This window comes from Lycorma delicatula, chromosome 13 (genome assembly GCF_047948215.1).
Source record: "Lycorma delicatula isolate Av1 chromosome 13, ASM4794821v1, whole genome shotgun sequence".
Lineage (NCBI taxonomy): Eukaryota > Metazoa > Arthropoda > Insecta > Hemiptera > Fulgoridae > Lycorma > Lycorma delicatula.
Genome location: NC_134467.1, coordinates 12,708,222 through 12,732,078, shown reverse-complemented (window position 1 = coordinate 12,732,078; position 23,857 = coordinate 12,708,222). Strand labels below are relative to the sequence as shown.

The following is a 23,857-nucleotide window of genomic DNA, read 5'->3' as shown; positions in this document are numbered from 1 at the left end:
AAAATTCAGATATTTTTTCCCTGTCGCACGTTCTATTGTAAAAGGATCTATTAATTACTATTTTTTTTTTTTAATTTTTACAAATTCATAACATTTTCTGTTTAGTTTTGTTTGTAAAAATAAAAGTTGATTTTATTTTTTCATAGACAATTCCATCAACCGTCTCAGAACTAAATTCTTTTAATTTATAAGAAAATTTACGCATTTATTAGTCATTTAACAAAGTTATTTTACGTGAAACCAAAAAAACGCGTCACCAAATTTTCCTGTTTACAATGATCATCGGGAAAACTACGGAAGATACAGTTGTGGGACTTTTCCCCACCTGTTTAGCTTCCGGAAGTACCGTAAAGTATTAGATTATGTTCTAGTATTCAAATCCGTATAAAAATAACCGACATAACTAGGATTTACCGTTCTGGGACCTGTTTTATTCTAACATTTAGGGCAAAAAACATGAGAAACCATCAAAAGGTTAACTTCTAATATAACACCTTATAGATTTCGTTACGACCTCATTTCATCGAGGGAATTGAAATCCGGGCTAAATTTTTCGTTAGCCGTAACTCGATAACAGAGCGTCTTCCTACATATGTTTGTATGAATTTTTACTTCCTTGTACGAAGTAAAAGAAGTATATTGTGTTCGCGAAAAATTTCGGTTTTCAGATTTTAATGGAAATATTCGTTTTGACCATCCATGAATCATTTTTTTAATTTCGGCGTGTCGTCTGTACGTACGTATGTATCTCGTATAACTCAAAAACGATTAGCCGTAGGATGTTGAAATTTTAGATTTTGGACTATTTTAACATCTAGTTGTGCATCTCATTTTTTGATTGCAGTCGACTGAATCAAGTGTCCAAAAAAAAAAATCCAAAATTATTTCCATTTTGTACTTTTTCTTAACTACAGTAATAAGCCCTCATTAAGAGCTTTTTCAATGCCAGATGTCAGTGGTACTTATTATCATCGGTTTCAGAGTTATAGCCAAATAAAATTTTAATTAATGGATTTTAAAAGGGAAGTCAAATCGGTTCGAATCAGACTTCATCTCTTTTTTTTTTTTTTAATTAATTTAAATATATGATTTATTAATATTTATTAACCTCTGATTGCAAACAAAATTACAATAAATAATAATTCAATAAAAAACAAAATATGAAAAAATATCAGAAATTTATTAATGAAATAAAATTTTACGTACTTTTCATTAAAAAAAAAAATGTGTATATATAATTTAATAGGGGTTCAAGGAAGTCATGTAATGTCCACATCGGATTTTTTCCTTATTTCATGTTTTAGAATCTGTTCCCAAATTATTTACCCTACCTCGTGAATAGTTTCTTTTTTATATAATAAATGATAACTTCTCGGTTGTTAAAATATTCTGCAACACAAATATTCAGATCCCAAAAAAATCAATACGTAAATAATAGAAATAAATATAGGTACGCAGATAAAATATTTATATTACATATATTCCATATTATAATTGATATGTATGAGTGTAAATGAAGTGTAATCTTGTACGATCTCAGTTCGACCGTTCCTGAGATGTGTAGTTAATTGAAACCAAACCACTAAAGAACACCGGTATCCGCGTTTTAGTATTCATATCCGTATAAAAATAACTGACTTTACTAGGACTTGAACGCTGCAACTCTCGACTTCGATATCAGCTGATTTGGGAAGACGCGTTCACCACTAGACAAAGCCGGTAGATTATGTTCCGCGTGCCTTATACGGGTTCTGTCGCATTTCGGTATGAGTGTGCCGCTTGCAGTCTCAGTTCACCCGACTGCGGTTAGCGGGCCGAGCCTGGTGTGAGGCTTCTTCCCACAAAATATATATAAATACTCAAGGGTAACTGAAACCCGTCTGGGCCCATCTTTCGGATCGATCAAGGGGGCGGGACATCTTACCGAAATAAGTTCAACATTTTACGTAGAATGGGATCAGGGATATAAAGGGAAATTTCTGGATTGTTAGAAAAAATAAAATAAAATTTCTGTTTCATTGTAGTCCGAACAAAAGTGGTTTTCCTGTTACTTTATCGCTTCGTTCTATGGGTAAACAATTGAGATTTTTTGACAATAGTCGGTTTTAATTTTGATTACGCTTAAGCTAGTCATATCGTTTCAATACCGGCGTATTATAAAAACCTGTAGTACCTAAGAAAGAAGCCGTAATAAGAAAGGGAGTCCGACAAGGATGTTCCCTATCCCCGTTACTTTTTAATCTTTACATAGAACTTGCAGTTAATGATGTTAAAAAACAATTTAGATTCGGAGTAACAGTACAAGGTGAAAAGATAAAGACGCTACGATTTGCTGATGATTTAGTAATTCTAGCCGAGAGTAAAAAAGGACTTAGAAGAAACAATGAACGGCACAGATGAAGTCCTACGCAAGAATTATCGCATGAAAATAAACAAGAACAAAACAAAAGTAATGAAATGTAATAGAAATAACAAAGATGGACCGCTGAATGTGAAAATAGGAGGAGAAAAGATTACGGAGGTAGAAGAACTTTGTTATTTGGGAAGTAGAATTACTAAAGATGGATGAAGCAGGAGCGATATAAAATGGAGAATAGCACAAGCGAAACGAGCCTTCAGTCAGAAATATATATATATATATTTGTTTACATAAAAAATTAATTTAAACGTCAGGAAATGATTTTGAAAGTTTATTTTTGGAGTATCGCTTTATATGGAAGTGAAACTTGGACGATCGTAGTATCTGAGAAGAAAAGATTAGAAGCTTTTGAAATGCGGTGCTATAGGAGAATGTTAAAAATCAGACGGGTTGATAAAGTGACAAATGAAGAGGTATTGCGGCAAATAGATGAAGAAAGAAGTATTTGGATAAATATAGCTAAACGAAGAGACAGACTTATAGGTCACATATTAAGACATGCTGGAATAGTCTCTTTAATATTGCAGGGACAGGTAGAAGGAAAAAATTGTGTAGGCAGGCCACGTTTGGAATACGCAAAACAAATTGTTAGGGATGTAGGATGTAGAGGTTGTACTGAAATGAAACGACAAAAAAAAAGTAGTACCTTAGTTCATCAGTTCAGATATGACAAATTGTTTTTACGTACGGGTTGAGTCGAACCTTCGTTTTTGTGGCGAAATTTGTTATTTATTTTTAATTACTTGTTTTTTTTTTGAACGGTTGAAATTTATTTAAGTATAATTTTTACCCTAAAACGAGTAAAACTATTTAAATTTTGATTTACAGACGGAATACTAAAAATTTATTTATTAATATTGATTTTGCGTATTACTAAACAACAGTGTCGTATTGTACTGTATTGTATTACATCGTACTGAAATATTAAAGGGATATTTTAGTGTGTACTGCCAAATAGAGTGTAATAGTAGTAAAACCGTGTTGAATTGATTTCTCTCTACCAGTGATGCATACTGCGGGATAATAACAGAGATAAAAGGTATTTAAACGCGGGGTGTGAAAAGCAGCACCGGTGTCGTATAGATTCTCCCTGAGTTTTGCAACCGTCCTTTTTTCCTCGTTTGAAAATCAACTTTTAACTGCCGAATGTAGATTTCGTTGTTATTCGGCTGGTAACAAGGAATCAACGGGGATTGGCCGGTTCATTTATTTAATAATATCTTCTGAAGAAATCGATATTCATCCCGCTTTATCACGATTTATCTTTTATTTAGATATGACTCCCTCTCGCTTTCCCTTTCACCCGTTCGCTCAGAAAAATTTGAAATATTTTGTTAAAATACTTTTTTTATACTATTCCTGATTGTTATAAGCTAAATAACGTCAGTGTTATACGGTAAACTGGACGCTTACCCGACAATTTGATAATTATTCCTGATTTTATTTAACTTAGATATTTCTAGTTTGGGAAAACCGTTTAAAAAAAAATATTTTCATAATAAAAATTTAAAAATATTTCAGATTTTTTTTTTAAATGTCAGTTTTAACATTTGGCGTCAAATTAAATAAATATTAATTTAAAGCTAATTTAAAAAAAGCTGGTAAAGTATCGAATGACTTTCATGATTATTTATAATAAAATTCAAAGAGTTAAGAGCCCCCGCAAAAAAATTACTGGGGAATAAATTTTTCTAAAATATTCATATATAAGTAAAGCATATAAAAGTTTCTTACTTAGTTTTGTCTATTATCCCCTCCAGTAAAGACTAAAATGAAATTTTCAAAGAATATGTAAATTTTCGGTCCGGAGCCTATAATTTAAAAAAAAATAATACCTATATATGAAAAAGTATTAACTTTCCAAGGAGATAAAAAAATCATATATTTCAATTTTAAGCGGTTGGGGTTTGATTTTTTGAAAAAGAAAAAAACTTGGATTATTTATATACGAGGTCTATTGACCTACTATTTTTTTAATCTTTATTATTAATTTTACAAATTATTGATCCTTTTCCCTATTCACACGGTTTTCCCAGCAGTGTTTCCTCTTCGCGCAGCAGTCCTTTCTTTCTTTCTTTTTCCTGTTTAGCTTCCGGTAACTACCGTTTAGATAATTCTTCAGAGGATGAATGAGGATGATATGTATGAGTGTAAATGAAGTGTAGTCTTGTACATTCTCAGTTCGACCGTTCCTGAGATGTGTGGCTAATTGAAACCCAACCGCCAAAGAACACCGGTATCCACGATCTAGTATAAAAAAAGTAGTAGAAAAATAGAAGAATTATATCATTGTGTACATTTATTACTCGATAAATATGGTGCAAAAAAAGGAAAGTAACTTTAAAACACGTTATCCACCAAGTTGATCTAGTGGTTAACTCGTCTTCCCAAATCAGCTGATTTGGAAGTCGAGAGTTCCAGCGTTCAAGTCCTAGTAAAGCCAGTTATTTTTACACGGATTTGAATACTAGATCGTGGATACCGGTGTTCTTTGGTGGTTGGATTTCAATTAACCACACATCTCAGGAACGGTCGAACTGAGACTGTACAAGACTACACTTCCTTTACTCGCATACATATCATCCTCTGATGTAATACCTGAACGGTAATCCGCGGAGGCTAAACAGGAAAAAAAACATTAAATCGCTTATTTATATAACGTACGTAAATCGGTCTATCAATAAAATCTAAAAAATCGGTTCATTTGATGATTAGTAGGCTTGGACATAAGTTTAAAAAAATTGTGCCCAGTTGAGAGTCTTTTGTTTTTTAATCTGTTAAAAAGTATTTTTGACAATTTTATTAGAATTTTTATATTGTTTAAAAAAAAAATTTTCAGAACGATTACCTCGTCTTTAGAGAGAAGGGTGGTAGAAGAGGATAATGTTTTTTTCAGATGTTTTATATATATATTTTTTTTTTTGTAAAATTCGTAAATGATTTTTTTCCGTTTAGAGCGTGGTCTGCAGAGTGGGGTACAAAAAGTGGTACTTGGGGGTACGTCAAAAAAATAGTATAAATTTCTCCCCCCCCCGTGTACAAACACACACACACACACACACATTTTATGGGGTACAACTTACAATTATTTTTTTCTTAGGGTTACGCGATCGAAAAGGTTATGAGATAGATCGCTGGTTTAGAGGATGGTCGGGGTCCATCTAATGTTATATTAACACCCTTTTTTTAAAATCTGCATTATTTCTATCCCAATGATTGTTATTAAAGTGATACAACACACATGAAAGAGAATGAACGGAACATTAGTCGAAGAGCTGATTTCTCTGAAATTCATGATGTTTTTTTCACGGGAGCTAGTTGGGTTTTAGGAAGAAAGGTTCAAGGTAGCCTTATTTTTTGGGATACTATTAAGTATTTTTATTTGTTCTTAAAAGCAGAACAATTTTTTTGGAGGGGGGTGAATTATTCAATATTCCTTTAATTTTAATCGTTAGGTTTAGAGTGTTTGAATTCTTGTGATGCGATGTTCCCAGTCGTATAATTAAAAAAAAGAAAAAGTCCGATTCTAAAGTTAGCGTGAAAAAACACTTTTGTTACAATTAAATTTTATTATTTTTGTTAATTTATTATTTGGAATTAAATTTATTTATTTATAATTAGGAAAACCCAGGGATATACTCGGATGATGGTCGCGTACGAGCGAAAGCACTTATATAGATACCGGTAAACATTATTTTCAAGACATTAATTTTTTTTAGATTAAATTTAAAAAAAAAATAAAAATAATAGAAAAATTGAAACAAAATAAAAAAAGACCCGAGATTCATTAATTGTTTTATAACTGGGAAAAACTATTTTTTTTTTTTTAATGGGATGAGGGCGTAAAGTCAAGATACGTTGAAAAGCAATAAAAAAAGGATTACAAATTTAATACCGAAATTAATTTGCTTGCGATTAAATAAAAAAATCGATAAGTAATTTAATAAAAGGGTACTTCAATTATTTTTTTTTTTTTAGCGTAATTATGATAACAATTAATATTGAATATTTTACCGTTTTATTATAACTTAAATAATACGACATGACGGTAACGGGTATATTAAATGTGCAAGGTGTATTTTGTTTTTGGCAGTGGCGGTTTATTAAAACTTACGGTTAAGTGAGTCGCGTATAAAGGAAGTTTTAACGGCCGGTAATGTTAAAAATGTACGTTTAAATATATATCGACGGATGCAAAAAATATTTGCGAAATTAGCGGTATCATATTTATAGATAGTTTCTTATAAGATTCGCGTAAAGAAAAAAAATTAAAATAAATGTAAGCTAGTAGAAAGATACGATACGATAGCTTAGGTAACGCCCGTTAAAAGAGCAAGACGGTGTTATTAAATTGAAGCGAGATAGTGAAATCGTCTGTGCTGGCATGTAAGAGCGAGATGGGTTGATGTGTCCGGTGCGGCGATGTTTTCTTTCTTGTTGTTTGGTGTAGTGGTACAGTTAAGCAGCGGTCGGTTGTTGTAGTAGATAAAATAATATATATATATATCCACTGTATTATTTATATTATACAACTATATGGCCTTGCGCGCATGTCTTTAGTGTTATTTTTTTTCTATATATATATATATATATATATATATGTTTCTCTCTCTCTCTTTATAGTGTCTATATTGGCAGCACTGTACTTTAGTAGTAGTGTTATTTTATACGGAGGGATATGCGATGCGATGTTGCCAAACTATAAACGCCGCGCGCGGTGAATGACTTCTATCTATACGTACTTGCCATGCTATGCCGTATCACAAAATCCGAGGTATGCAGAAGCGAGTGAGGCGGCTGGCTGTGCGGGCAGGCGTACTACTAGTGCGGCGCTAGTCTTGATCTAGCCGTTGCACGCCTGTTGTTTTACTCGCTCGATCTAACCGTCTCGCTCTCGCTTTGTCACCCCCCTCTCTTCATCGAAATACCTCACTCTCTCTGTTACACATTATACGTACCGTCCTTTACCACCTAGGCTGCTCTTCTCCTCGTTCCGTTTCACTCTCGCAGACCCTTTACCCCTTCATCCCCACTTCTTCAATTTACATCTGATTGTAATCTACCCGTATTACAGTATTCACCTTCCCCAATATTAAACCTACGCGTACCATTACTATACTTTTAATCTAATATATCTCCATCTTTATCGTACACATTTACGTAACATATATATATATATATATATTTATCTTTATTTCGTTTTCATTTTTATACCGTCGTCTAACCTCATCACATACTTATTTCCATTTCTTCTTTCTATTTTTATTTATTTAATTTTTTGTTTTTTTATTAATTTAATTTATAATGCAACATTTTTGAAAATATCATGACCTACGCCATCTCTTTATTCTTTGTCCGTAATCATGCTTCATAAATGTATTTAAAAATTAAAACTAAAATTAAATGATGGTTGTATTTTATTACGTCATCATTTCTTATATATATATATATATATATATATATATATATACACACACACACACACACACACTGACTGCCCTTCCCATCTAGTCAAGGGGCCTCGCCTCCTGGTGCCTCACTGTGTCCATTATCTTCAAGCTTATAACGATAAATAAAAATTAAAATCTTTTCAGTTTATAAAAAAAACTATTATCAGTATATTGCAATGTCTTCAGAGCAACAGTTTGGACAGTACAGACCCATTAATTGATTTTTAGATGCTCCTTTGCGAAATACATAATTAGAAGCATAAATTACCATCATGATGTTACTAAATATCATAAAGGTTGGTCCAATAGCGATAGCATAAATCGGAAAAAATGTGAAAAAAAAATTAATGATTTTTTTTTACCCCTAAAAAAATTAAAATACAAAAAAATACCGAAAATGGTTTTAATATTTATTTTAAGAGTAGTTCAGAGCCGAAATCTATTGAATATCTCATTCAGTACAGATAATTTGCAATCATTGTTTGACGTTTTTTACCTTTCTTCATCCCTTTCAAGGTGGAATTTAAAAATAATCTGGAAATTGGTATTTAGATATTCACCTTAAGATTACACATATAAAAAATATGATGTCGACACCACATGACTTCCTTTACGCCTATTAAATTACATTTAGACATTTTTAAAAGTACATAAAATTTTATTTCATTAATAACTTCTGATAGTTTTTAATTTTTTTTTTATTGAATTATTATTTATCGTAAACCTTTTTTTACAATCAGGGGTTAATAATTATTAAGAAATCATTTAAATTAAAAAAAAAGATTAAAAAAATGAGATGAAGTCGTATTCGAACCGATGTGCCTTCCCCTTGTAACATCCAAATATTTCAATAATTAAAATTTTATTTTTGGCTATAACTCTGGAACCAATAAAAATAAGTACCACTTATGAAAAATTGGTTAAAAGCATTCAATGAGAGCTTATTACTCTAGTTAAAAAAAATTCCAAAATCCAAATTTTTGGATTCTTTCGATTCAGTGGAATGCAATGAAGACGTGAGGTGCACTACTAGATGTTACAACAGTTCTAAATTCAAAATTTCAATTTCTTACGGCTAATCGTTTTTGAGTTATGCGAGATACATCCGGTACATACAGAAGTCACGCCGAAACTAATCAGAATCGATTCAGGGATGATCAAAATGGATAGATATTTCGTTGAAATTTGAAAACTCAAATTTTTCGCGATAACAATATTTCGTACAAGGAAGTAAAACGAAAATATATATATATGTATGTGTGTGTGTGTTTGTTTGTTTGTTTGTTTGTTTGTGTGTGTGTGTGTGTGTGTGTGTGTGTGTGTGTGTGTGTGTGTGTGTGTGTGTGTGTGTGTGTGTGTGTGTGTGTGTGTGACGCACTGCTTTTGACCTTATCGACCGAACGGATTTTTCTCAAATTTGGGTCAAGTATTTCTACATGCGAGACGGAGTATTGATCATATTAATTAATATTTTTACTATTCGGATATCGCGAAAAAACAAACTTCAATTATGTTCAGAAGTACTTTAAAAAAAATTCATTTGTTACGTACATTGTAAATACTCTTAAATAATTCAAAAACAATTTTTTTTTACAAAAATTGAAACGTATGTTTTGTTCCTCTACCTCCCGCGTCGGATTTAATTATATAAATTGGGTTATCAAAAAAAGTCTGTTTTTTTTTTCAAAATTATGAACCCCGGATCTTAAAGTGAAATTTTTTTGTTAATTTTTACTATCTTTTATGGCCTTTATTGAAGGAGGTGTTCGATTTAGAGAAACCTTTAGTAAAGAAAATTTATTACAAGCTTAACCTATATATGAGTATTTTGAGAAACAGGTCTTTAAAAAAGTAGATATTCTTTTTTCGCTCTAACTTTTTTAGTTTTTATTATTTTTATTTTGTCGCTTTAAGGGTAATTAATATTTAAATATTTTTGTTCTCTACAATATACCCCGTATGCAAAATAAGCATTTTTTTTTCTTTACTAACCTGTACTTAATTTTAGAATAGGAGGATTAGTTTCAAAACGTGAATATAGTGGTCAAATTTTCCCTGTCGATCAAACCAGATGGCAGCGATCCTTAAGCGTGACTCAATTAATATATTAAAAGTCCAGAGCCTCACCGAAAAAAGTTTGTAATATCCAGATGGATCTGATAAAATGTATATATATGTATCGATATATATACAGGATATATATAGGGTGTCCCATATAAAACGCAACCCAACCTTATATTGGTAGGTATTGAAATAATAAAAAGGCATGTGTAAATGTAAATGTAATTTTTATTATTACCATCCATTACCTTACATTTAGAGTAAATGTTGCAAGTGGCCGCCATATTCTTGAATACAAGCTTCAATTCTTTTTACAGCGTTTCTTGCAACTTTTTTCAAAGTTTGTGGCTGGATATTTAATATAGCTTGTTCAATATTTACTTTCAATCGTTCAAGTGTTCGTGGTTTGTCGCTGTAGGCGTTTTTTGAGGTAACCCTGTAAAAAAAAATCCGCCGCAGTCAAATCTGGAGATCTCGGTGGCCACAAGACTCGACCGATAACACGATAACCGAATTCCTCGACGAAATCAGAAGTTGAACCTGCGTAGTGCGATGTCGCACCGTCATGTTGTAGCCAGCAGCGTATGTCTTCCTCTTCCAATAGTGCGATGGACCGAAATAAAATATCCTGATATCGTTCTGCATTAATTGTGTACTCGAAAAAAATAAGACCGATTATTTTCTTCCGCGATATCGCGTTCACCACACGCCCGACTTCTGCGGGTGTAATTGTTTTTCGTGGTAAACGTGGGGGATTTTCAGCGATCCAAATTCTACCGTTTTGGCTGTTTACGTAGCCGTCCAAATGAAACCGTGCTTCATCTGTGAAAAAATAACGATTCCATAACGTTAATTCCCTCGCGCAGAAATCGACGGAACCGTTGACAATATTGTAGCTGTTTCTCTTTGTCGGGCTCAAGAAGTCGATGAACCGTTTGAATGCGATAAGGTCGTAATTGTAATCGTTTGGGTCGCCGGATGAACAGTCGATTTAGACAAATTAATTTCAGCAGACAAACATCTGATCGATTTATTCGGCGAGGCGACTAATCGATCTTTGATTTCAGCGACTGTATCTGTATTCAATACCGACGCAGATCTTTTGCGTTCCTTGGTATTAACAGAACCGGTCTTTCTAAATTTTGCGACTAACCTTAATACTGATGTTTTTTTAGGAGCCGGTTTATCCGGGTATTTATGGCGAAACAAATCTTGCACTGCAACCGCTGATTTCGTAGTGAAGTACAACTAAACAATGAAAACACGTTCATCTAGCGAAAACACCATCTTGTCTTAGTGATACACTAAACGTTATGATTGCATTGTTGTTACTATCGGTAGTGTTCTACTGCGTCGCCGCGATGTTCAGATGTTTGACGAGTCCATTTCAGTAACGAATAGGAGAGTAAGTCAAGCTTACTATCCTTACTTGACTTACTCTCCTTTGTAGAAGGATTTTACAAGGAAGTCATGTGGTTTTTACATAAGATTTTTTCTGATATATAATGATTACCAGAATAAAATATCAAAATTTACAAATGTCAAATAATAAGATTTCACTTTATATAAGCTTTCATATCACCGTGAAGCCTGTTGTCAAATCCGTTCTGAAATAATTCTAAAGTTTTTTTTTTACCATTTAGCGCATTAATTTAAAAGTAATTTTAAGTTGTTTTATTATTTTTTAAAAATAAAAATTACATTAACTGTTAATTTGTTGTTTTAATGTTATAACAACGTCAAAAAAAAAAGAAACAGTCGTAGAATCTAACTTGAAATGAACTAATTGCCATTAGAAATTTGCATTTGTGTTTATTTCGTTGTTACCAACATAACAAATATAATTTATATTATCACACAATCTCTTTTAACTCATAGTCGTATTATACTGCACTCCTAGTACCTCCTACTCATAATAATGCAATAGATATTTTATATATGTATATACTTTTACGTAGGCTATCGCTTATGTATACACAGACAATTATTTTTGTGTATTATGTGGCAACACTGTAACCGTTTCCTGTTTCGTGTGTATGTTTTTTTTTTTTAATATATTTTCTTATTGGATCTCTCTTTTTCTATTTAATCTATTGTGTTAAATTATTTGACAACACTGTATTGCGATTTTATTTAAATTATATAGGCAATGTTTGCGTCTCTAAGCGTTGCGCATTAGTGAAAATAATGGTTGTTTGAAATATATTACAAACTTAAATAGCTGTGTGTTTCTGTTTGGCATGCAACACTATAAACCCCCCTCCCCTACGTTATTTCACTTCTATCGGAATTTTTTTTTCTTAATTGTATAATTACATAAGCATTTTAATATTGATCGAAAACTTAACGGGTTTTTTTACGTATTTTATTTATAATACGATAATAAACAGTTTTTAATCGGATACGAATTTTTAAAAAAATTCCTTAAAATTTTATTAAATTTATAAAAAATATTTTAGTTTAATCCCGCGTAAAATAAAATAAAAATAAACTTTTACGATAGAACATTATTCTTTTAATTACAAATTTATGAGGATTTAAGTACAGTTAAATCATTTTTGACATTTATTATTTGTTTATGACCGAACAAGTTATTTTCCTATTTTTTTTTTCTTATTATTTCTTTTTTGAATTAATCACCAAATAAGTTGGAAGCTGTTCCGCGGGAATATAAAATAGCATTTTTTTACCGTATGAAAAATTGCATTCCGGTCAGAGATTCGAACCAGCGACCTTACCGATAAGATGCTCAGACGCTACGATTCTACATGGAAGTGGGCGGGTTTTTTCTTAATTAGTTTTTGTATATATATATATATATATATATATACATATAAATAATCCGGATACACGTTTCGTTTGTTAATGTATCATCATCAGTAGATACTTCTTTTTTTTCAATATGCCCTTTTTACATTCATATTATTTATTTTATGCATAGTAAAATCATAGTTTACAAATAGAAATGCTTACATTATTTTTTCCCAGTTGACTCCCCCCCCTCCAGTCATTCTGGTTGGCTCGAATGTGAATAGTCACGAATCAAAAATTACATTCTCTGTAAGTTATGATGATAATTATACAACCGTTCTCTGTCTGAGTAAACAAAAGAAAAGTTAACATTTATAGGGTTGATTTTATTAACCCACGGGGTTGGTATTGTGGTGAACGCATCTTCCCAAATCTATACTGATTTGGGAGTCGAGAGTTCCAGAGTTCAAGTCCTAGTAAATTTTACATGGATTTGAATACTAGATCGTGGATTCCAGTGTTCTTTGGCGGTCGGGTTTCAATTAACCACACATCTCAGGTATGGTCGAACTGAGAATGTACAAGACTACACTTCATTTACACTCATACATATCATCCTTTGAAGTAATACCTGAACGATAATTTCCGGAGCCTAAACAGGAAAAAAAAGAAGGGTTGATATTCTTCGGTTTAGTTTTACGATGACAGTAGATTTTGGTCTTTGGTAAGCCTGGCATGGAATGATTTTTTTTTTAAATTATAGTTATGTTTTTTCGCGAATGATTTGTGGCGTATGTTGTTGCTTACAACAATTTTTATGGTTTTTACATAAGAAAATTTACCTATATTGATTTTCCCTTTTTCTAATGATGATGATTATTTAATAATCGAAATGTGCATTTTTGATTTCATTTTAATTTTTATATTTAGCGGTTTTTAATTTCAATACTATTCTAATAAGGTTGCAGTAGATCTTTTTTTTTTATTTTGAAAAAATAATGATATTTCAGTTGTGAATATAAAAAAAATACTTGCGAAAATAGAAATCGTGAAGTAGGATACCGTATGAAATTCTTCTGTATGAGACAAAATCTTCTGTGTAAATAATTATTACAGTTTTTTTTCTGTTAATGGTCGCTCTCAGATTTCCCAATATATTTTTCTTAAATCGTGTTTTTTTAGCTCCGTTATCGGAGTTATATGTTACTGATAACAGATTTTACGTTTATTAGATCAGTATATATTGTTACAAGAATTGATTTCTTTGCTATAAAAATATCCGAATGTTGGCTCAATTTTTCGTAAGGAATATCCTTTTTGATCCCCAGAATTTTATTTTTTATTATGAAGGGTGTTCCCTATCTCCGTTACTTTTTAATCTTTACATGGATCTAGCAGTTAATGATGTTAAAGAACAATTTAGATTCGGAGTAACAGTACAAGGTTAAAAGATAAAGATGCTATTATTTGCTCATGATATAGTAATTCTAGCCGAGCGTAAAAAGGATTTAGAAGAAACAATGAACGGCAGGGATAAAGAATTACCGCATGAAAATAAACAAGAACAAAACAAAAGTAATGAAATGTAGTAGAAATAACAAAGATGGACCGCTGAATGTGAAAATAGGAGAAAAGATTATGGAGGTAGAAGAATTTTGTTATTTGGGAAGTAGAATTACTAAAGATGGACGAAGCAGGAGCGATATAAAATGCCGAATAGCACAAGCGAAACGAGCCTTCAGTAAGAAATATAATTTGTTTACATCAAAAATTAATTTAAACGTCAGGAAAAGATTTTTGAAAGTGTATGTTTGGAGTGTCGCTTTATATGGAAGTGAAACTTGGACAATCGGAGTACCTGAGAAGAAAAGATTAGAAGCTTTTGAAATGCGGTGCTATAGGAGAATGTTAAAAATCAGACGGGTGGATAAAGTGACAAATGAAGAGGTGTTGCGGCAAATCCATGAAGAGAGAAGCGTTTGGAAAAATAGAGTTAAAAGAAGAGACAGACTTATAGGCCACATATTAAGGCATCCTGGAATAGTCCCTTTGATATTGGAAGGACGAGTAGAAGGAAAAAATTGTGTAGGCAGGCCACGTTTGGAATATGTAAAACAAATTGTTAGGGATGTAGGATGTAGGGGGTATACTGAAATGAAACGACTAACACTAGATTGGGAATCTTGGAGAGCTGCATCAAACCAGTCAAATGACTGAAGACAAAAAAAAAATTATGAAGGGATAAATCTGGTTTAAATGGGGAAAGAAAATTCCAAATCCTCTCTCTCTCACTCTCTCTCTCTCTCTCTCTCTCTCTCTCTCTCTCTCTGTGTGTGTGTGTGTTTACCAGAATAACGTTAGATTCGAAGTAAGGTATTTAAAATATATATATATATATATATATATATCATCTTCCTTTGCCGAAAAAAGAAAGATTTTTTTTTTGGAATTTTTCCAAGGTTATTACTTACAAGAATATCATTTTGAAGATCTTTCAATATTTTATGACATTATCGGGCCATTCCGAGCAGAATAAAGAAAAATCAGCCCTATTCGTCCTGTAAAACGTCTAGACGGTCTGGATATAGGTTTTCAGCACGGATTTTGCGTGTGGTACAAAAAAAAAGATAAAAAAGGAGTCGGTGTGAATCGTGTTGTAAATTCAATATGTTTTTAGCCCAATTTTTTTAATCATGTAATATTGCTTTGTAATAAAAACGCTACGGAAAAGCAAAGGGCCGCTGAAATAATATATCGACTACTTTTGGTTCGTTCAATAATGATATGATGTGAATGTATCCGTGTGATATTAAGGACGGCCCCAGATGTGTTATGTAGATTTATTGTATCCACCCCCGAAGGCTGTTGTAGTATCCCCTTTGTTTATATATTGAGTGAAACCGTGGGTTTGTTATATTTGTACACCGTATCCTAGCCGCGTTGTGTTGTCAATTTTAGTGTAATAACAGAATTTTAATTGAAGCTACGGGATACAGTTTCCGGAAACTATTGACGTATAATTGATCAGGACCGGTTTCCAAATGATGTTCCTGGCCGATAAGCCTTGATACGGATACGTATTTTTAAAACCAAAAACGCAGTAGTAGTTATTTCCCAAATGTTATTGGAACTTTTCCAAAGCCGAATTTATCATAATCTGTTAATAGATTTTCTCGTTTATTATTCGTCAGTTTTCTTAAAATGTTTTTCATTAATCCCTTGTACTACTATTATCTATATAAGTTTTGATTAATCATATTTAAATTGGATAATTCCTCACGTTACAAAATTCTAGGAACGGGCAAAGACTCTTTGTTTAGCTAAATATTTCCCTCTTAAACAGGATTTCTGAAGAATAAAGCGTTTGTTAAAGGGATAAAGTTATTACGCAATTGTTATTCGGGTTAAAACTGTTGCGATCGTACCTGTGAGGTTAACAAAATGCACTAATGTTACTGTGTATAGTGGCTTAGATTTTTTCTGTGAAGGTTTGTTTATTTTTTTTTGGTTTTCCAAAATAGATACATCGTACTTTTTCACTATCGCTCTTTTCTGTTTTAAAGTTCTTCGTTTTGAAGTTAATCGGGCGTTATTCAGATCTAACTAGATGTATATTGAAGGACGTACCTGAGATGTCTTATTTCCATGTCTGGTACCTCTACGGTCGAATTACCTTTCGGTGTAGAGAGTTGTTATATACACGTACATACAGTAGCGAACAAATTAACCCGAAGAAAGGGAATTTTTGTTCTGTTTTAGGAAATTTTCATTCTGCGGCAGACCGCTTGCCGTTTGGTGTTTCAGGTTATGTTGTTAGTTCATATACAATCAGAATTATTGGGTTTTGTGCTTTTGAAATTCATTGTCGATTAGTTTTTGGTGACCTTGTGATATCATAAGTTTGTTATTCGTTTCTAGTTAATACGATGGATATAACCCCGCCAAAGCGGACATTAACTTCTGCTCTGCTCAACACGCACAAATGACTCGAAGACAGATCGCCGGTTATTGTAGTGCGGATTTAAGTACTATAAATGGAATCGTTAAGAGGTGTAAGGAAACAGGTTCCGTCTCTCCAAAGAAAAAAAGGAAAATGCGGACGGAAAAGAAAACCCAAGCCTACACAGAATCGATTACTAATAAAAAAAAGCAAAATTAATCCACGATTGTCAGCTGTTGACATTAATAGGTGATTGAGAGCCAAGGAAACTAATGTTTCTCGTATGACAGTTCGTAGAAGATCGTTGGCAGCGGGAAGGATCGCTCGGAAACCTAAAAAGAAGCGGTTACCGACAAAGGTCATGAAGACAAAAAAGACTTCCAACGGACAAAGGAAATAAAATACGGACTATCGAGATGTGGAAAAAAGTTATTTTTTCAGACGAAACTCATTTCTTTATCCGAGGGGAGAAAGTAGTCCAAATTCGTAATTCAAAAGATGAAAAGACTACTAAGCCAGAACACCTGCAAAAAACTCCTAAACGCGTGGCCAAAAATATGTTTTTGGGAATGTTTTACACACTAAGGGCCAGCACCTCTTAAGCCTGTGGATGGGATGATTAACATACGCCGAACATATACAGAAAACACAAATTTCATTTTCCAACAGGATTTTGTACCGTGTCACACGTCAAAGAAAGCAAAAAAGGTTCTTCACAAACCGAAAGATTTGAGTGATCTCGTGGCCAGGAAATTTCTCCGACCTGAATCCCGATGTAAATTTACTGGCAACAGTAAAAAGAAGACTTAGGAAAATGAATTGTAGCACGAAAACCGAACTTATTAGTTCAGCGAATCAAAGATCGTTATTCTACCTTAGTGGAATCGATGCCAAAGAGGATTAATGAGGTAATCAAAAACAAAGGACACGTAAACTATTAAATTTGAGTAAGTTTAACTTTAAAAATTTTTTCTTTTAAAAGTTAAATTTTTTGTTAAAAATACTATGTTCGAATTTAAAGCTTTCGATTTGAAATTAAATTTTTTTTTTAATCAAAAAGCGTAAAAATAATTATCAAATTGTTGTTTAATGTTGGTAGGTTGTAATTATACGTTACATTGTCCGGGTTACTCTGTTTTATCTCTCGTGATAAGTTTCATTAACCCTACGACGATCTGTTTATTTAGTAGAAGATTTTATTATTTGCAGGAAAGTTTTCATAAAAGATTACTTTATTATTTACATGTCGTGTAGTTTAATTTTATCTTGTTTGTGATAAGCACAACGATTCCCGTAATATATTTATAATCGCATAAATAAATGTTATTTACTTTTCTACAACTGGTAATAAATCTTTACGTTATACTTAACTACAATTTTTTTTTTTAAGCCTAAATGGACTTTTGAAAATTATATTTTCGGTGTATATTCATTGTCGATTCTTTCACGAAGAGTAATTAGTTATATGCTGTGTACCGTTAGTTTATGGCATATCACTGTGATGAATTTTTAATGATAAAATAGAGTGAATAGTACCAAAATCGAATCGATTTCAATGAAAATAACCAGGTATGAAAGAAATAACTTCTAAAAGTAGCGTATAGCAGCCTATGTTCAGTAGTAATAAACGTGCATGCTAAACCATATTTACTGTTAAATGAAGAGGTAAGTGATTTTTTTGTAGAAAGTCATACACTCTTGTATATTGATATGCCGACCGAAGTAACCAAAATCGGTTCGGAGTATATTTCCTTCGTCCGGGTTGGCCCAGGCGAACATCGGAGCTTACCCGGGGTCTTCACGGGTTTAATCACACAGGAACAGAAATCGCTTCGCTCGCCATAACCCTCTAGCCAGAGTTATCCGTTCCCTGGACCTCCGAAATGTTCGTTACCCTCATGGTTGTGAGAGTAGTACTGGTAAATAACAATTAAAAGTATTCGGGCTTTATAAAAACGTAAAATAGAAACTAAATTGTAAATTTGAATTTTTTAAAGGAATCGGTCGGTTCTCGCGTGATGCGAAAACAAACAAGTAAACAAACAAAATTTCTTCTTTATTTTTATAAAAGTTATAATTAATTTTGTCATTATTTAGAATGTTACGTTAACGTAGTTTCTTAAATAAAAGAAAGACTGGTTTAAAGCATTGTAAAGTAGTTAAGAAGGGTATGACAATTAAATTTCTTCCTATCCAATTATATATATATACATATATATGTACAGGATGATTCAGGAGGAAAAGGCAATATTTTGACAACTCATTCTACAGGCTAAAAATAAGAAAAAGTTGATATAAACATAGGTCCGAAAACCCTTCGTTAGCGAGTTATACAGGGCGAAAGATTTCGCCCGGAGTTTCAGTTCCTCCGAGTAAATTAAGGCTTTCTGAAATTCTGGGAAGGTCAATTAAGGGGCAAATTCAATTCTTTCTCATAGTTTATGAGCTGGGAAATCGAAAAAAATAGTTCCCAGAACTGTATCTCTCTTAGTTTTTAAGATATCCCATGTAAAACGCCAAAAATAGCTTAATTTCGACTCTTTCCTGTAAATCCTGAGAAATTTCCACCCGGTTCGTTTTTTGCTCCACAGACCGAGTTTCTCGGTCTGCGAATTTAAAATAAATTTTTCGTACTGCAATCGATCCGATAAAACTCTATGAATTACGGTTTTATCCGATCTCGTTTTTTTTATTTTGTAATCATCCTGACACTCAATCGGCGGTCTTTCGTCATCATAGCTCGCACCACTTCGACGTTTTCATCGTTTGTTGACGAGGTGGTCTTCCAGAATGATGGTCGTCCTCAACATTTTCTCGGCCCTGTTTGAAAGCTTTGTGCCTCTTAAAAACCGTAGTTCTCGATAGCACGGTATTTCTATAAGCTTCGAAATTCGAAATAGATTTATTCGCAATAAATCCCCCCACCTAAACGAATTTTGAAAAAAATATATTATGAACAATGCAATAAATATTTGAGCGGAATATGAAGAAAATCGATTCGTTCCATCTTGAGATATAAGGTAAAAAACAGTGCGACATACAGAAGTACAAACCTTTCCCTTTTGTCTTTTTTTTTTCATTTTCCTGTTTAGCCTCCGGGAATTGCTGTCCAAGTATTACTTCAGAGGATGAATGAGGATGATATGTATGAGTGTAAATGAAGTGTAGTCTTGTACAGTCTCAGTTCGACCGTTCCTGAGATGTGTGGTTAATTGAAACCCAACCACCAAAGAACACCGGTATCCACGATCCGGTATTCCTTTTGGTCTTTTTTTTTCCTGTTTAGCTTCCGGTAACTACTGTTTAGATAATACTTCAGAGGATGAATGAGGATGATATGTATGAGTGTAGTCTTGTACATTCTCAGTTCGATCATTCCTGAGAGGTGTGGTTAATTGAAACCCAACCGCCAAAGAACACCCGTATCCACGATCTAGTATTCAAATCCGTGTAAAAATAACTGGCTTTACTAGGACTTGAACGCTGGAACTCTCGACTTCCAAATCAGCTGATTTGGGAAGACGCGTTCACCACTAGACCAACCCGGTGGGTTAAGGTCACTACCTACACGCTGTTATATATCAAGGATGTTTTACATTACCTGTTTTTCCGTAGGAAAATCAGTACAGTTACTTTTGGGACAAACCGTATATATATATATTTTTTCTTTCTGATTTTCTTACTTAGAGGGATGGTCGATATCCGGGACAAAGATAAGTAAGTGATTTTGTGTTTTTTTTGTTTACTCTCTCTCTATCTCTGTGTGTGTGTGTGTGTGTACGCGTGCCTGTGTGTGTATAGAGATCTTTATTTTGAGTAATATCCAAGGAAAGGTTAACATAAAAATTTAAAATTTTTTGTGGGAATTTGATTGAATTCAATTTCCCTACTTTAAATCCTTCTAGGTGGTTTGGGGGAGAGATACGATGATAAGTGGTGTGTTATATCTCTATAAAATGTTTAATGAGAAAATATTTTTTTTTAATACTTTTATTGCTTTTGATATTAGTAGTATTTTTTTCTTTTTAGTCGAAAAAAATATATTTAAAAATAAAAACACCTCTTTTCTAGAATTTTCAAACGTATATAGATAGATTTTATTAGCTGTTAGGTATGAATTAATTAATTAACTTACTGGACAGGAGCTTACCGATAACAGTTGTATGTGTGACCGTTTTAAGCGTACATGGACGGTGATACGAGATCATCTGAACAAAAAATTTACCTCTAGGTCTCTTTAGTGACAATAGGCCTCCGTTTCATATAAATGTAATCCCTCGCGTTTAAGGTAAAATAATCGTGATTTAGTTCACACACCGTAATGATTTTAGGCGAAATAATGTCCCTAATTACTGTGAATAACAAACATCCATACCAAATTTAAAAAAAAAAAAAAAAAAAAAAAAAAAAAAATGTGGAGTTTGTTACCTATTAGGTCGTTCGGTCTGACACATAAATCGCATGATTTTTTTCTACTTAATCGTTTTCACAATTCGGTGCATTTAGACCACCGACTTTCTCAAACTTCTGTATAATGCGAATTGTCCGACTCCGATGGGTAGTTTTTCAGGTTTACCCTCATCTTTTGAGGTTGAATCTTCGTTCAGCGAGCCATTTTTTTCACGGTGGTGAATAGAAAAAAATCTCTGGGACATTTCCGACGGTATGAGAAAGTACTACAAAGCGTACATCATGGAATTCAACTTCAGCATCCCGAGACGTGTGTGCAAGCGCATTATCGTGGTGATAAAGCGCTTTCTTTGTGGCCAGATGTGGACGTCCGGCCAGCAACCTTAAATCGGTTCAGTAGTGAAACATAATACTTCCCGGTGATGGTCCTGCCTTTTTCTTGGTATTCTACGAACACCGTAACTGTAATCATGAATTTTCCTGCAAATCGAACCGTTATTGTTTTCTTTAGCGCGCTTTTTACCTGTATCTACCCAAGGTTTAGTCTCTGGCGTGTATTAGTGAATCCGTGTTTCTGTTATAAAACGTAGAATAAACACAGCGGAATCGCGTTTAAATAACTCTAAATGCATTTGAAAAGTGTTCAGTCAACGACTTTTTAGTCGCTTAAACAGACGCGGAACCTGTCATGCGGAATGCTTTTTCAAACCAAAAAGATCGCTCAAAATGCAGTGGACATAGTCTATCGAAATGTTTACGAACTCAGCAAGCCACCTTCTATTGGAGGGGTCATTTAATACGGCATTAAGGAGTTTTTGTGACGATTTCGTCGGACGTAGCAGATTTTGGGCCTCCCGAGCGTTCTTCTTTTTTGTTTTACCTCCGGGACCGCCGTTAAGTATTGCTTCAGAGGTTGAGATGAATGATTTGTAGCGCGTGTGTAAGTGCCATACCTGACCGGGATTTGAACCTGGGACATCCGGTTTCTTTCTTTTTCCTGTTTAGCCTCCGGTAACTACCGTTTAGATAATACTTCAGAGGATGAATGAGGATGATATGTATGAGTGTAAATGAAGTGTAGTCTTGTACATTCTCAGTTCGACCGTACCTGAGATGTGTGGTTAATTGAAACCCAACCGCCAAAGAACACCGGTATCCACCATCTATTATTCAAATCCGTGTAAAAATAGTTGACTTTACTAGGACTTGAACGCTGTAAGTCTCGACTTCCAAATCAGCTGATTTGGGAAGACGCGTTCACCACTAGACCAACCCGGTGGGTTGGGACATTCGGTTGAAAGGCTGAGACGCTACGGATATCGGTGTTCTTGATCGGATGTAAGACCGCTTGAAAATTCGCCGCCCGCTTTTTATTGTCGAAAACGAAGAGGAAGATCCTTTAAAGTGGAAACTAACTCCTTTTGTATGCGCATCGGGGTTAAACTTTTAAAACAGAATACTTTATAACTGCTCGAAGTGCAGTTTTATCAAATTAAAAAAAAAAATTGTTTGATTTACTCGATTGCCGCAAACGAACGACTAAAAGCACGCGTCTGAAACTTTGCAGGACCTATCTAAAGGATCACACTCGAGAAATATCTTGTATTTGTTCACGTTATCTCTGTATCGGGTTCAGAATTTTTTTAACTGCCTTGGTAGATGATATTTGAATTCTATAAATAACACCTTCCCTCCGGCTGTATAATATTCAACATTACGCTCAGAGAAAGGATATTTAATGCGTGTTAAATATACGCTACAATAATTTTTCTAAATTAATTTAGATAGATCATCCACTTCAGGTGTAGGAATGTTAGCAGATTAGAAAGGTGAAAAATTATCGATATAATTTTTTTTATCGTTTAAAGATATTGGTTTTCTGATTAATTATATAATGTCTTTCGGTCGAGATATAAAAATTGAAAATTTAGAGTAGATTTGATGTAAATGAAATGTTTACCGGTCGAGTATTAATTTGTTTTTAAAACAATAAAACAAGTTTATAACGTTGTAAAGAAATTTTTAAATAAGCCACGGATGGATATTTAGAGAAAAAAGTAACGAAAAACAAGAAGGTAATATAATAATGGTGGAATGGTATGTCTGTGTGTACGCGTATGTAAATAAAACAATAAAATGATTTTTAGTAGTGTTATAAAGGAGACTGTTCTTTAGAGAGGTATATTAAGTATTATTATTATTTTAACGTTGGTCGTAAGGAGTGTGTGTGTGTGTGTGTGTGTGGATGGAATGAGTGACAGTGTTGCTTAGACGTATTGTGGGTGGAGGGGATAGGGAATTATTGTTGGCCGTTCGGGTCGGCAGTGTTCGTTCGGGCAGTCGTCACATATTAGAATTTGTTTGTGGAGCAGTCGTGCAGTGAGTGTACTGTTTAACATTATATACACCAGTGGTCTTTAGATTACATCTTCGTAACCTCGCGTATCGTATCCGTTGTGATGTGGAAGTGATGGCCGATTGCCGTCGATTGTTTTCATCGCTTTAACTCGTGCCGTGTATACCCGTTTGATTTTATCGTCGTAATTTTACAAATATGATATTTGTTTTTTTTCCAAATACGCGTATCAGTTGATTAATATCATTGTCGCTACCATTTGGTTGTCGTATCGGATTCCAGTTTAACTTACCTACCGGAGGAAAGAGAAGAACGATGCTTCTATTCGACCAGTCGTCGCACTTGTAACCGGTGGACACACAACTGTTTCGTTTTATTCTTAATGTGATTTTTTTTTATCGCTTATAATATCTTGTAACTTGCACCGGTGTTTCTTGTTTTATTAAAAGTGTTTTAATTATTTAAATACC

The 23,857-nt window shown here is 33.3% G+C and overlaps 1 protein-coding gene across 2 annotated transcripts in view; it reads left to right on the top strand.

Annotated features, from left to right (window-relative positions):
* Tlk (Tousled-like kinase) overlaps nt 1–23,857 on the top strand; it is a 435,474-nt gene that overhangs the window by 261,667 nt on the left and 149,950 nt on the right. The gene's annotated exons all lie outside the window — the stretch shown is intronic.